The sequence below is a fragment of the Lithobates pipiens genome, unplaced genomic scaffold (genome assembly GCF_037356315.1).
Source record: "Lithobates pipiens isolate NorthernLeopardFrog02 unplaced genomic scaffold, aLitPip1_a1.2 Scaffold_13, whole genome shotgun sequence".
Lineage (NCBI taxonomy): Eukaryota > Metazoa > Chordata > Amphibia > Anura > Ranidae > Lithobates > Lithobates pipiens.
The window spans coordinates 107,044,773-107,058,769 of NW_027507718.1; the positions used below are offsets into that span (position 1 = coordinate 107,044,773).

Here is a 13,997-nt window from a genome sequence, read left to right on the forward strand (position 1 = left end):
ATATGCTGCAACACTGAAGGAAATATCAGAACCCAGAGAATATATAAAGTGAAGGTAGTGCTGCGCTATGAACCTAAATACTGTGCGTAATAAAGTGCAAAGGTGCTCATTGAAAGATTACCTCTTTCAAGCATATCTTTCATTGAGCACCTTTATTACGCACAGTATTTAGGTTCATAGCGCAGCACTGCCTTCACTTTATATAATCCCTTCCATCCTCCTTTTTGTCGTTGTGAATGGAGGAATCTGTTCTGTTCTTTTTTTCCAGCTCACTAATAACAGCGTATAACAGCTTTAGACATGGCAAGAGCTACATTTTATTACTGAGAATAACGTTATATAGTAATATGACATGTGTACTATTGATTTATGAGAAGTGTGAGTTTTCACGATACGACTACTTTAGAAATAAATGTAAGTTTACTCCAGTTTTTCATTGAATAGCTGCCATTCCCTGATATGTGTAGTCACTTCTTGTAAAAGGCAGAGGAAATGTATTTTATGGGTAAAAGCTGCTTATGAGCATTTGGGAAGTGAATTGAAATGCTCACACCATATGGCACCTGTAAACTGCTATATCTATCATTTTGGAATTGCAGCCTTCTGTTCTGCTGCTGATAACCATATTCCAGCACGTGGCGATGCTTATCAGAATCCTCCCCTACCTAGACTAAATATGTTATGTGGCGTCTATGGAAGGTGATGCTGCAAATCAATTCTTCTGTAAATTGGGTCAGTTTGTCGTGACTATACTCCTTGCCAGATGATGTTGTGTGTATTTCTATAGTCCGATATAGATTGGGTCAGATAACTACTTACAGCATCTGCTACAAAACCAGCCTCATGTGACATCAACGCTCTATATGGTATAGACACCCCAAAAACAGCAACTACTGTTTACTGGGGGTACTTCATCTCCTATGCAAGATTTATTTACCTGCCAGTAATGGTGGTGCAGGCATTCATTCCAGATTAATGGTTATTTATTAGGATTCATCTGTGCTTGATGCACACTTGTCCACAAGGGCATGTAGGAAATAATTGCATGGCTCTATACTCGGCCCGAAATAAATCTTTGTTTGCTAATTTTAATAGAAAATTGGATATGGAATACCTGCTGTTTTGAGAAAGCAGAACTGTATTGTCAGTAGTGACAGGAGGTCACGTTACAGAATAAAATGTAATAAAATAAGGCCACCACCATTGTTTCGTATTTTAAAATATGCAGATTTTCTGATTAAAACCGTATTAGGCTGGATTCACACCTATGCATTTTTAGTTCTTTTTGCATTTTGCAGATTTGCACTACAGTCCATTTAACATGGTTTCCTATGGAACACGTTCTGTAGTGCAAATCTGCAAAATGCAAAAAGCCCTAAAAATGCCTAGGTGTGAATCCAGCCTAAAAACCAAAAAGCCAACATGTATTATGTTGCAACTTACCGATTCTTAATTGTGATGGCTGTATTCGTTTTCTTTTTAAGGGCCGGTTCACACTTGTGCGATGCGAGAAGCCTACAAATCCACTGCGGGTTCCCACATCGCACCTGACGCATGCGGCAGTTCACACATAACGACACCCCCCATTTCAGCTCGCGTATCGCACTGCAAACTCAATGAATGGGATTGCAAATGTGTGAACACACATGCGATCCGATTCTGGTCCAAACAGAAAAAAAGGGTCCTGTGCGTGTTTGGACCAAATGCGGTGCGATATGAGCCATACTGTATGGCTGATATCGCACCGCACAGACATCACATATAATGTGAGCAGCAGTGCACTGCGAATAACATGCGATGTCTGGCATCACACAAGTGTGAACTGACCCTTAAAAGGGTTGTAAAGGTAATTTATATATATATCTTTTTAAATAACAAACATGTTATATTTACCTTTGCACAGAGTGGCCCCGAACCTGGTCTTCTGGGGTCCCTCGGCGGCTGTCTCGGCCCCCCCCCCCGCAAGGACTTCTCACGTTCATGCGAGCTCCCTCGTATGGTGAGTAGTGCTTGCGGGCGCGCTCCTGTGATACAGCCAGTGGTCGTAGCTGCTCACTGTATCACTCGGCCCTGCCCCCCGGCGCGCCGCATCATTGGATGTTATTGACAGCAGTGCGAACCAATGGCTGCGCTGCTTTCAATCCATCCACTGTAATCAATCAATGGGCAGGCTGAGCGGAAAAGAGGATGTCGGGGGCGAGCGCGGGACTTTCAAGGGGTCAGGTAAGTAAAACGGGGAGGCTGGGGGGCCGGCATTGTCAGATGTTTTTTCACCTTAATGCATAGAATGCATTAACGTGAAAATTTTTTTACCTTTAGAACCCCATTAAACTTTCTTTTATTTTCCCCTGGTAGTCCTCCTGCTGTTAAGGCTGTTGTTTTTCAATAGAACGAGCTGTCCTGCAGATGAAGCAGTTAGAGGTTTGAGACAAACCATTTAACACTGACAGGGGTGCTTACGATGATCAACTTTTATTTATTTATGTAAAACCGTTATCTCAAAATGAAAAAGTGTTAGCTGACATTCAGCTTCAATTCCTTAAGCCCCATACTCACTATCAGATTCTCTGCTGATTTTTGTTTTCAGATTTTCCAAAACCATATAATATGAGGTCAAACCTTAGCAGTTTCAATGTGTATGCAATCAGGCAGGCCCTTGCACTACATGGCTTTGGTAAATCTGAAGACAAAAATCAGCAGAAAATCTGATAGTGTGTATGGGGCTTTAAATTTAAGCCTCGTACACACCATCGGATTTTCCGCAGACAAAACCTCAGACTTTTGTCTGAAGGGCGTTGGCCAGAAACTTGTCTCACATACAAACGGCAAGGAATTGTCGGCCAACAAATAGGAACGTAGTGATGTACTACGTTGTTTTTCAGCTCTTTAACGCCACCATTTTGGCTCCTTCTGCTAATTTCGTGTTAGTAGAAGTTACGTGAGTGTTGACTCGCGCTTTTCATTTCACGCTTTTCAGTTTGCATTTTTCATTTTGCGCCTTTTCAGTTCGCGCTTTTCATTTTGCACTTTTCAGTTTGTTTCTGAACGGCTGTTCGTCAACCAGACATGTTGCGGAATCGGAGGAGATAACGTGTTATTTATTATTGATCTTGCAGTTATTACTTTGACCCAAGTCCACTCCAGGAACAGGAGGAGGGGATTTCATGGACCAAAAATTGGTTGCTAATTGAATCGTGACCAATTATGTCATATGCCTTTGCTGCAGGAGCTCCAGGAGAATAATACGGATGATTTTCGGAATTATCTCCGGAAGACGGACCCCTTGCTTTTACCAACTCTTGGCATTGTTGACCCCCTGTATTAAGAAGGACACATGCATGGCTTTTATTTTATTTTTTGGTTGAATAATGATTTGATTTGGTATATTTTCTATATTTTTGGATGCATAGAATGCACTTTTTGGTTAAGCTCTATTAGCAGATAGCTAATTTTATTTGTTTTCTTTTTTTAATGCACAATAAAAAAAAATTGTGTAATAATACTATGTGTTTTACTTCAAATGACAGTTTGGGAGAAGGCAGTTACATTTTAAAAAATAAAATGTAAAATTAACAAGGGACACCAACATAGATGTATCTTTGATCTTAAAAACGACAGGATAATGGTGTTGTGGTAACTTGCACCAAAAAAACAAAATAAAAGAAATAACAAGCATAATAATATTATTCTTGATATCACTAGAAAAAGAAAAGCCTTTGAAAATTTGTTTGCAATAACTACATCAGTATCGCTAGCAAATCAACTTCATTATTATACCATTAAAGAAGAAGAGAATGTGCGCTGCATTTTGAGGTTTCATAATTTGCCGCATCATGAGTGTTAAAGAGGGACTCCACTGGAAAAAAATATTAAAAGGCAGCAGCTATAAATACTACAGCTGCTGACTTTTAATAACTGGACACTCACCTATCCCAGGTTCCAGCGATGTCAGCAGCCGAGGCCGATGGATTGCTCGGCTCTCGGCTGCTCCCGCCGCCATTCTCGGTGAGGGAATCAGGAAGTGAAGCATTGCGGCTTCACTTCCCGGTTCCCTACTGCGCATGCGTGAGTCACGCAGCGCAATTGGAATGGTCCGCTCTGTCTCTGAGACCCGTGTGTGTCCCCGCAGACAGCGCGACGGGACAGGAAGAAGCATAGACTCCCGTGGGTGTCTATGCCTGGAAGTGGGTGCAAATACCTGTCTTAGACAGGTATCTGCACCCCTTCCCCTCTGAAAGGTGCCAACTGTGACATCGGAGGGGGGGAGGGTTCCGATGAGCGGAAGTTCCACTTTTAGGTGGAACGCCTCTTTAATTCTCCATTACGAATGCTAGTTTACAAGACCGACCGCTTCCGGCTTGTCCTTGCTTCCAAGCATGCATGTTTGTACTTTTGACTTTTGTCCAACGGACTTGTTTACACACGCTCGGAAAATCCGACAACATACATTTGTCCGTGGAAAATTTTAAAGCCTGCCATCCAACATTTGTCCGTGGAAAATCCGAGAACAATTGTCCAATGGAGCGCACAAACGGTAACAGCCTGTTCCGCCAACAGCCTGTCATCACACGATTCCTGGCGGAAAATCCGATCATGTACGAGGCTTTAGAGTATCCAAATTTTGCTAGTACATCTACCCTTCCCTCCAGACTGATAATGTTTCTAAGGTGTCTCTGTGTTCCTTCATCAAAACTGTAGGCACTCTAAAGACCCATACACATGATCGGACTTTGTACAAACTTTCCCGTGGACTTTTGTACAAAGGGGGTTGGCCGTAAGTTTGTATTGCATACACACGATCTGACTTTTACTGATCTGACGTAGTAACATTTCAACGTACTGACGACACTACAAAAGAGGACGTTCAATTACTCCAGCGCCACCTTTGGTCAACTTCTGAATTGTCGTTTGATCTTTTGCATTGGTTCTGAGCATGCGTGTTTGTACTTTGTACAAAAGTCGGATGGTTTTGTGTATGTCCGTTTGCACAGCCGACAAAAGTTTGATGAAAACCGAAAAAGTTTGTCCGATGGAGCATGCACATGGTCTTATGTTGCTCCAAACCAGCTAATTTACATGTTTGTTGTCAAAAAGTCAGATTGTGTGCATGGGCCTTTATACTTACAGGCCAAATCACTAGGTAAAAAAAAGAGGCAGGTACCCTGAAAAAGAAAACTAACGAAGCCACCATATCTAATGATTGGTAAGCTGCAATATTTTAAATTTTTGCCTTTGGATTTAATTCCACTTTAAGCTATTTTAGGAAAATATACTGCATTTTGATCACTAGATGGAGCTGAATATAATAGGAAATCATAGTATAATGCTGTGTACACACGGTCGGACTTTCCGGCAGAAAAAGTGAGACGGAATCATTTCATCGGATATTCCAATCATGTGTGGGCCTCAGCAGAGTTTTTTTTTGTTTTTTCGAAAATTCTGACGGACTTAGAAATAGAACTTGTTTTAAATCTTTCCGAAGGAATCAATTCCTATCGGGAAAACCGTTCTTCTGTATGCTGTTCCGACGGACCAAAAACTACGCAAGGGCAGCTATTGGCTACTGGCTATTGAACTTCCTTTTTCTAGTCCAGTCATATGTGTTGTACGTCACCGCGTTCTAAACGATCAGACTTTGGTGTGTGTTCGTGTGCAGGAACTACGTCGGAAAAAAAGTCAGAATTTATTCTGATGGAAAAATCAGTCGTGTGTACACAGCATTAGAGAAATACAGGGAAAATTCATGCAGCCTGGATAGAAAATCAGTTTTCTGTTGGAAAATTGTTTTTCGATCAGCAGCTGCAGCCAATCTGCTGAAGTGCTGATCAGTGTACCTTAAATCCCCAAGCAATTATATATTTTCTGAAAGCAGGGGCCCTGTACAATACATTTATGGTAGCTGCAATTGTTTTATATTGCATCATATTTGTGAAACTGTTTTATCAAATGCATGTTTTTAGGAGAAAATATACTTAAATGAATTTTAGCGCAAATAAAATATAATTCCCAGTTTTTGCAAAATATAAAAGATGGGGTTGCATCAAGTAAATAGATACAAAACATTTCAAGCCTTAAAACCCGCTTATCATGGGTCCTGTGCTTTACTGGCTACAGTGTAAAAAAATAAAATAAAAGCACAGTTTTTATCTGCAAAAATATGCGCGTTCAGTTTTTTTATTTTTAAGGTGAACTTATTCCTTAATGCTGTTTCTGCAACATTCACAGCAATACCTTATATGCGTGTTGCAATTGGCATTTACGTACACATGCCGCTCTACATGCGCATTTGCATTTGTGTGTGTGCGTTATTTGAGGTGCATTTCACATTTTTTATTACTTTCATTTTTTAATAATATATATATATATATATATATATATATATATATATATATATATATATTAACACTTTTTGTTGCTTAACTTTCTTGCTGTCAAAAGAGAGCTAACAAGTTCCCTATGTGATAGCATTGGCAGGTGATAAGTCTTCTTTATGGAGACATCAGGGGTCTATTAGACCCTTCATCCCAGATTGTGCTTCATAAGATCCTCCCTATCTACAGGATCCAAGAAATGACAGCCCTGAACCTGGAAGTGACTAAATTTGTGATGCTTCCCAGTTCATTAGCCACTCAGCATCCTAAATGTACTGTGCACCCAGCCTCTGGTGGGGAATGGGGATCACATTCACTGTACTGTACAGATAACTTTTACATGAAAGCCGAGAGTCACATGAAAACATAACCGAGCTCATGGCTCCAGCAGCCATCAGCTTATTTCAACCTCTTCTCTCCCAGGAAGTTTATAAATGTACCTTGGTAGATAAGATGTTAAAGAGACTCTGTGGAGCATTTTTAAGACTGGAGCAGACAGAATCTGGTGAAGCTGTGCGTAGTAACCAATCAGCTTCTATCTTCAGCTTGTTTAGTTAAGCATTGAAAATGAAAGCTGGAAGCTGATTGGTTGCCATGCGCCGTTGCTCCAGATTCTGTCTCTTGCTAGCCCAATCTAGCCCACTTATATTTTGCAACTTTTTCCAGCCACTAAATCTTTCATCACAGCACAAGCAAAATATTAAGTGGGGGCTTCTATGGAGGACAGATGGTTAGAGAGGTGCTGTGAGTGTGAGTTTAGGCATAGTTCCCAAGCATCCCTCATTTAGAGGGATTGCCCCTCTTTTTGAACCAAATTCAACTGACTTGCTTTCTTGTTCAGTTCTCGCTTTCATTGGTCGGAGGACCTCTATAAATAATACTTTATGACAATGTCAAGATACTACACACTAAACCTTTCATCCAGTCTTTACCTTATCGCATTTATTATTTTGAAAATACAGTATAAAAGAAAAGTACTGGGGGAAAAAAGCAAATGCGTTTTTGCTTTTTATTTAGTTATGGTCAATGGTACTGGGGACAGGACAGGTATGTGTCTTCCACAAACATGCTATAAAATGATAAATATCTTCCACTCCTCCAGTACAATCCATGTGATCAATGGTGGCTGGTGCTCAATATTTTGGGGTGGCACAAACTAACGTGAGTCCTAAGACTCCTTGGCCAATTGGGTCTCAGGACCCGATTCCTGATTGGCCAGGAAGAGAGTGAGGAAGACAGTAGCGAATATCAATTCACTATTGAAACAGAACTGGGTGGGCTCAGGGCGTAGTGCTCTGCGCCCCGAGCCCACCCTTTTTTGAAGCCAATTAGAGCCTCAGTCTCTAATCATGTGCTTCAAACAAAAACCCCATTGGAATCCATGTGTCTGGCGCCCTACATGTAGATTAGGGGCTGGGCGCAATGATTAGGGGGGCGGTGCCCCTTATGGATGTTCCGCCACTGCGTGTGATACATGCAAACATCCAGTGCTTGTATTAAATGCTCACCTTATTCCATTGACCTTAATAACAAACCAAGGTCATATATGCATTTGTTGCTCCTCTTTGGGCTATATGAGCTCTGCTCCTTTGCTGGCTACTGTTCTCCTCTGGCAGCACCTCTGAGGAGAACAGTAGCCACCATTGGTAGAGGACTTTCTTCATTGGATTGCAATAGATGGACATTTTATTTTTGTTAGCATTTATTTTGTTAGGTTTTGTGGTGATTTACTTTAATTAAGGCAATATTCAATTTATTATTTTGTATTGTGCTACATAAAAGTATTTATGTATGTATGTTGTAGGGTTGCAACAATACCGATAACAGTATCGACGATACAGAGTATTTCCAGGAGAACTCACACTTGTGCAAATGCTCCAATAATCGAACCTCCGCGGTGCGATTTGAGCACATACAAAATTAAAGGGCTCAAATCGCACTACAAAGAATCAAATGTGATTTGAACAGGAATGCAATGTGCTTTACAAACATTTTATATCATTGCCTAGCATTGTTGCTACATCAGGCACTAACGATTAGTCCTGATCAGTGTAACATATCTTATGGGCTGTCTTGGTGATACTGTAACAAAAAGGCAGTGATTCTGCCGTCATAGATCCGAGTAAAATCTGGATGTGAAACCCTGCAATGACATCAGCATCTCTTCCTCCGTCCACAGAGTCATATTGACAGCATACTTCCTCTCTGTGTCATGTCTACCGAGTGTTTTGCAGAGCACATCCCCTCCCTGTGTCAAATGCCTGCATAACATGTTACCAGCTAGAGCCTCTGCAATTATGTTTCCTTTAGCAATTTATTTTTTATTTTTTATAAATCAAGGTTTTCAACATAGGTGCTTTATGTTGGTGCTTTGACTTCCAATTTAAATTAGATACACAATATAGGTTGATCAATCTGACTAAACCTTTCAACAGCTTTGAATTTGAAGGCGCAGCTAATAAAGTCTGCACAGGTGTAGTTATCAACAATCAAAGCCTCCTTTGGTATGATCAAGTCAATATATCATACAGGTCAATGTTCTCTATAGCAACACTGCTTATAGCTGCATTCTTCATTATCTAAGGGCTATGCTAGAGGTGCGATTAAAAGCCACAAGGCCCTTCTGCAGAATTTATGGTGGGGTCTCCTCAAAGCTTTTTAATATAATATGATATATTTTTGGAGATAATATGATTTTTATTTTTTTTTTAACAGAAAGATAATATGATTTTTAATATACAGTTGTGCTCGTATGTTTACATACCCCTGGCAGAGTTTGTAAGATGTGGACCATTTTTTTTAACAAAATATGAGCGACCAAAAACATTTTACTTTCAATTTATATTGTAAATTACATTTTTATTTCAACTTTTGGACATCACTGGATAGCACAATTTTAGAAGTGTATAATTTAACACATAATATAATTTTTTCATGCCCTTAAAGTGGTTATAAAGCCACTTGTTAAATCTCTACAATCCCTTAGATAATAACATGTGCCAAACTGTATGTACCGTACTTTATTAAAAAAAAATCTTATTTAGAGCGTCTCCCGGTGCTCACGTGACCGCCCGCCTCTCTCCTCTCTTAGTCTGACACGTCCAGTGGGTGGGGCCAAGAACTCTCGCTGATGTCAGCCGGGAGGAGGGTAGGAGAGGAGGAGAGAGCCAAGCAGTCACGTGAGTGTCAGGAGTCGCTCTGAAATAAGGTAGATATCAGCTTTTTTTAATAAAGGACATACAGTGAGGTATATGTTATTATCTAACGTAGGAGATTGTAGAGACATAACACTATTATTTTATAAGCTGGAGGGGAGGACCCTGGAGGGGACAGAGCTGACAGGCAGGGAGTGGGGATCAGGGGAGAGAGGAGACACAGCAGATGACAAAGACACATAAACTGATCACGGTGCCAGGGCTCAGCAGCCATGATAAACCATGGTCAGTTTACAAGGGGGAGGGCAGTATTATTATTTTTATGGTTACATAAAACTTTAAAGTAGAACTATAGGGAAAACTTTTTTTTTCATTTTGGAAAGGGTAAGGGAAGATTATGACCCCTGACTGTTTGTGTTTTTTTGTTTTTTTGAGTCCCACTGTGGATATTTACCTTCACTTCCTGTCCCATAGCTAATGCAGGAAGTGACAGGAAATCCCTACAAATTAAGGGAATCTCTTGGGGACCCCGAGGTCCCCATTGGAAGACTTCCCCTCAATTACTTTTCTGGGGACAACCCAAAATCTGGGATTTTCTTTTACTTTCACTTTCAATAATATTGGTAAACAGGACAAATAGAGAGGATGAAGGACAGCAATAAAAAGATAATACTTGTTCTAATCCCTCTCCACTCTACCCAAAACATAAAAAAGTTTTGTCTTTAGTTATACTTTATTTAATATTGCGTATTACCTCATTTAGCATCAACTAAAAATGTGTCAGTGTTGATGGGGGAATCCCTCCTGCGGAACTGTTCTCCCAGTGGGGGGATGGGGGGGTACGGTAAGCTGTCTCTGCTGGGAGAACACTATAGATGCTGTCAATAATTGCATGTAAAAATCCAACATGATGATTGATGGTTTAACTTGGGTACAATCAGCCTGCTTATAGATAGTTCAAATCTCAGCTGGTCCCTGCTGAACCGCCTGAGGTTCGAACCATCTGTGGCCGGCTCAACACTTTAACTGCATATTTGAGACCTGCACAAAGTTGCTCAGTTATGTTTGAGGTCAAGTGTATCTGCCACATTACAACTTTTACTTTTTTCTATTGTAGCCATTGAAGGGTGGACTTGGCTTTGTTTTAGACTACTGTCAGGCTAAAAAGTGCATTTTTCTCCAGTATTTTCTGATAAAATTCTGCATTCATCTTGTCATCAATTTTGACTACATTCCCTGTACTGTTGTAGCTTTTACACCCCCATTACAGAAAAGATCTGCTTCTCTTAGACCTGGTTGACTCTCTCCAAACATAGCATTTGTGGCAGTGACCCTAAAACTCAATTTTGAGGTTTTTCTCTTTATAGACCTGCTTGACTGTCCAAATGTAGCATTTGTGGCTGTGACTCTAAAACTCAATTTTGATCTCATTGCTCCAAAAGATTTTGTTCCAAGGATTTTATATTATAAGTAGTCTGTTTTGTTGTGTTAAAAATGGCCAACATTTTACATATTCTGCCAGGGGTATGTAAACTCATGAGTACGACTGCAGCGGAGTTAAAATTGAACCTCTCTCTCTGAATCATTGGGAGTTATTTACTAAAGGAAAATACACTTGGCAACAAAAGTGCACTTGGAAGTGCAGTCGCTGTAGATCTGAGGGGGACATGCAAGAAAAATAAAATGCAACATTTTAGCTTGCACATGATTGGATGATAAAATCTGCAGAGCTTCCCCTCATTTCAGATCTACCTCTCATTTACAGTGACTGCACTTCCAAGTGCACTTGTAGTGCAAAGTGGAGTTGCCTTTTCGTAAATAACCCTCATTGACTATATTGAATCCTTATGCTGCTAGCATTAGTAAATAGATAGGAAAGTCATATTTACTTGTTTTAACCACTTGCCGACCAGGCCATAGCTGAATGATGACTACATCGTGGTCAGCTAGTTCTGGGAGGACATACTATGACGTACTCCCAGACTCGTGTGCCCCCAGAAGTGCCTGTGATCGCTGGGTTCTCTGGACCCGCTGTCATCAGCCTCGAGGTAAAGGTAATGACAGTTGCCCTTTACCATGTGATTGCTCTGTCCAATGATGGATCGATCACTTGTCAACAAACCGGCTCATGTCCGGTTCAGCTCTCTCCTCACATTCAATCGGTACAGTGTGTAAAGAGAGGAGGGAGCCAGTTCAGAAGCGTGAGTGGGCTGTCTCTGAAGTGCCCACAGTGCTGATCTGTCCAATTCATACTCATCCGTGCCTCATACATGCCCATCCATTTCTCATACATGCCTCATCTGTGCCTCATGCATGCCCATCCATGCCTCATACATGCCTCATCCGTGCCTTAAACATGCACATCTGTGCCTCATACATGCCCATCCGTGCCTCATACATGCCCCCTCATCCATGCCCATCCATGCCTTATGCAGGCCCATCCATGCCTCATCAGTGCCTCATATGTGCCCATCCATGCCTCATCAGTACTCATCCATGCCTCATCTGTGCCCATCCATGCCTCATCCGTGCTCCATCCATGCCACGTTAGTGCTCATTCATGCCTCATCTGTGCTAATCCCTACTTCATTCGTGCCTCATCCGTGCTAATCCATACCTCGCTTCTCAGCCTTTTGGCTAAGATCAAGTGTAGCATCTGTTCTTATCAGTTGCCAGGAGGTGGCGCTTGCTTCCGTTCCTGCTCTATGGCAAGGTGGATCAGGGGTGGGGGTTGCTATGCAAAACCTGCTAAAGGTGACCTGGAGCGGTTCATAGCCGAAAGGGAAGCCTTCTGATGGGGATGGAGAACCACTGGGTCGGCGCTGAAGGGTCGGGTCCCTGGCCTTCTGGCCTGGATTGTGGCAGCTCTAGCTCTGGTCAGTTTTTCGGGAGGGAACACTGGCTCTTCTTTTGTGGATGGGGAGGAGCGGTTAGTGCTTCCCGAATGTAATTAGGTAGGAGTGATGGGAGCGATGATGGAGCCTGATGGTAAAGGGCTCTCACTAAGCTCTCAGATCTTCATCTCTTTCTGCCTGGGGTGGGGGCTGCTGTGGTATGGGCTGTGGGTCAGGGTTGTGCTCCTGAAGTGGCAGTTCAGGGGTGCCATACACTCATTGTGCGAAATCACTTTGATTTGTGGTACCATGGTCACTTCACCATATACACACATTTTTCACACCTGCCTCTTGGGCCGGGCCTTTTGGCTAGGACCAGGGAAAATTTATATTCCTTGCCTGTGGGCCAGCCGAATGTATTTCACAATGGTCATATTTTACTCTCTGCCACTTTCTTCACCCCACTTTCTTTTTATTTATCCCCATGTTTGTCACTTTTTTGTATTTTTATGTTTGGTGTTGTCACAGTTTGAGTAGGGTGTCCGTCCTCTGGCAAACCCTGGAAATCTTGGGAGGGGGTGGACATAGGCCTTTTGGCTTGGTTTACCCTCTCTCTCAGGGGGTCTGCCTTTGGGGGAGCCTCAACTGAGAACTTGGGTGGGTCTGTTTCGGCAGATCGTCCAAAGAAAGGGGTCGTCTGGTTTTGGCCAGATGGACCAAGTAAAGTACCTCAGTCCCCGTCTGGACCCTAACGCCCCGGAGGGTCAAGGTAAGGTCCTGTTGCACGTTTTTGTGTTTCACTCCTAATGTGTGTGCACTTTTTTTGGCATCGGGTGGAAGTTTTTGGGTGTGTTTTGCACGCCACTGGCTTTTCAATAAATAAAAAAAAAATAGTGGGCTGCAGTAACAGCCATCGAATTTGAGTAATCGGACATGTTGGAAATCTTTTGAAAAACAAAGGATTTTCTAATCAATGAAGGGAGAATCATGCGAGACTTGTAATCGAAAAAGAAATGCGCATGTGCAAGAAAAGAAAATTCCCGAAAAGAAAAGAATATTCTCAACAACGAAAATTCTTTTCTGTAGCAACAGGAGGTGAAATTGAAGGCTTGGTTGGTCGAATTTCGAAATCAATGCTGGCACCATCGGATCACAAACACACATGTTATCTGATTTTCAAAAGAAAATTCTTTCGAAATTTGTATGGCCAGCCTTACTAAACACCTTGGATTGTCTACTTTCTGAAAAGGGGTCATTTGGGGGGGTATTTGTACTTTTCCTGGCTTGTTAGCGTCTCAAGAAATGAGATAGGCCGTCAGTACATCAGGTGTGATAAATGTTTAGTGATTGGCACCATACCTTGTAGACTATATAACCTTCACATAGACCAAATAATATACACTCATTTGGGTTATGTTTACCCATTTTTACCCCAGATATGTAGCAGTATACATTTTGGCCAAAATGTATGAAGAAAAATTACTAATTTGCAAAATTTTATAACAGAAATTAAGAAAAATTTTTTTTTTTTACAAAAGTTTCTGTCTTTTTTAATTATAGCAAGAAATGCCACCAACACGATTGCTTCTTCTTACAAATCTTTATTGGGCACTAACAGCAGTGCTACATCTATAATT

General features: G+C 41.4%; 1 protein-coding gene and 1 pseudogene across 2 annotated transcripts in view; both read left to right on the plus strand.

Moving 5' to 3' along the window:
* The window catches only part of RNF38 (ring finger protein 38), a 423,900-nt gene that overhangs the window by 248,373 nt on the left and 161,530 nt on the right, over positions 1 to 13,997 (plus strand). The window lies entirely within an intron of this gene.
* Positions 12,144 to 12,318, plus strand: LOC143979976 (U2 spliceosomal RNA; annotated as a pseudogene).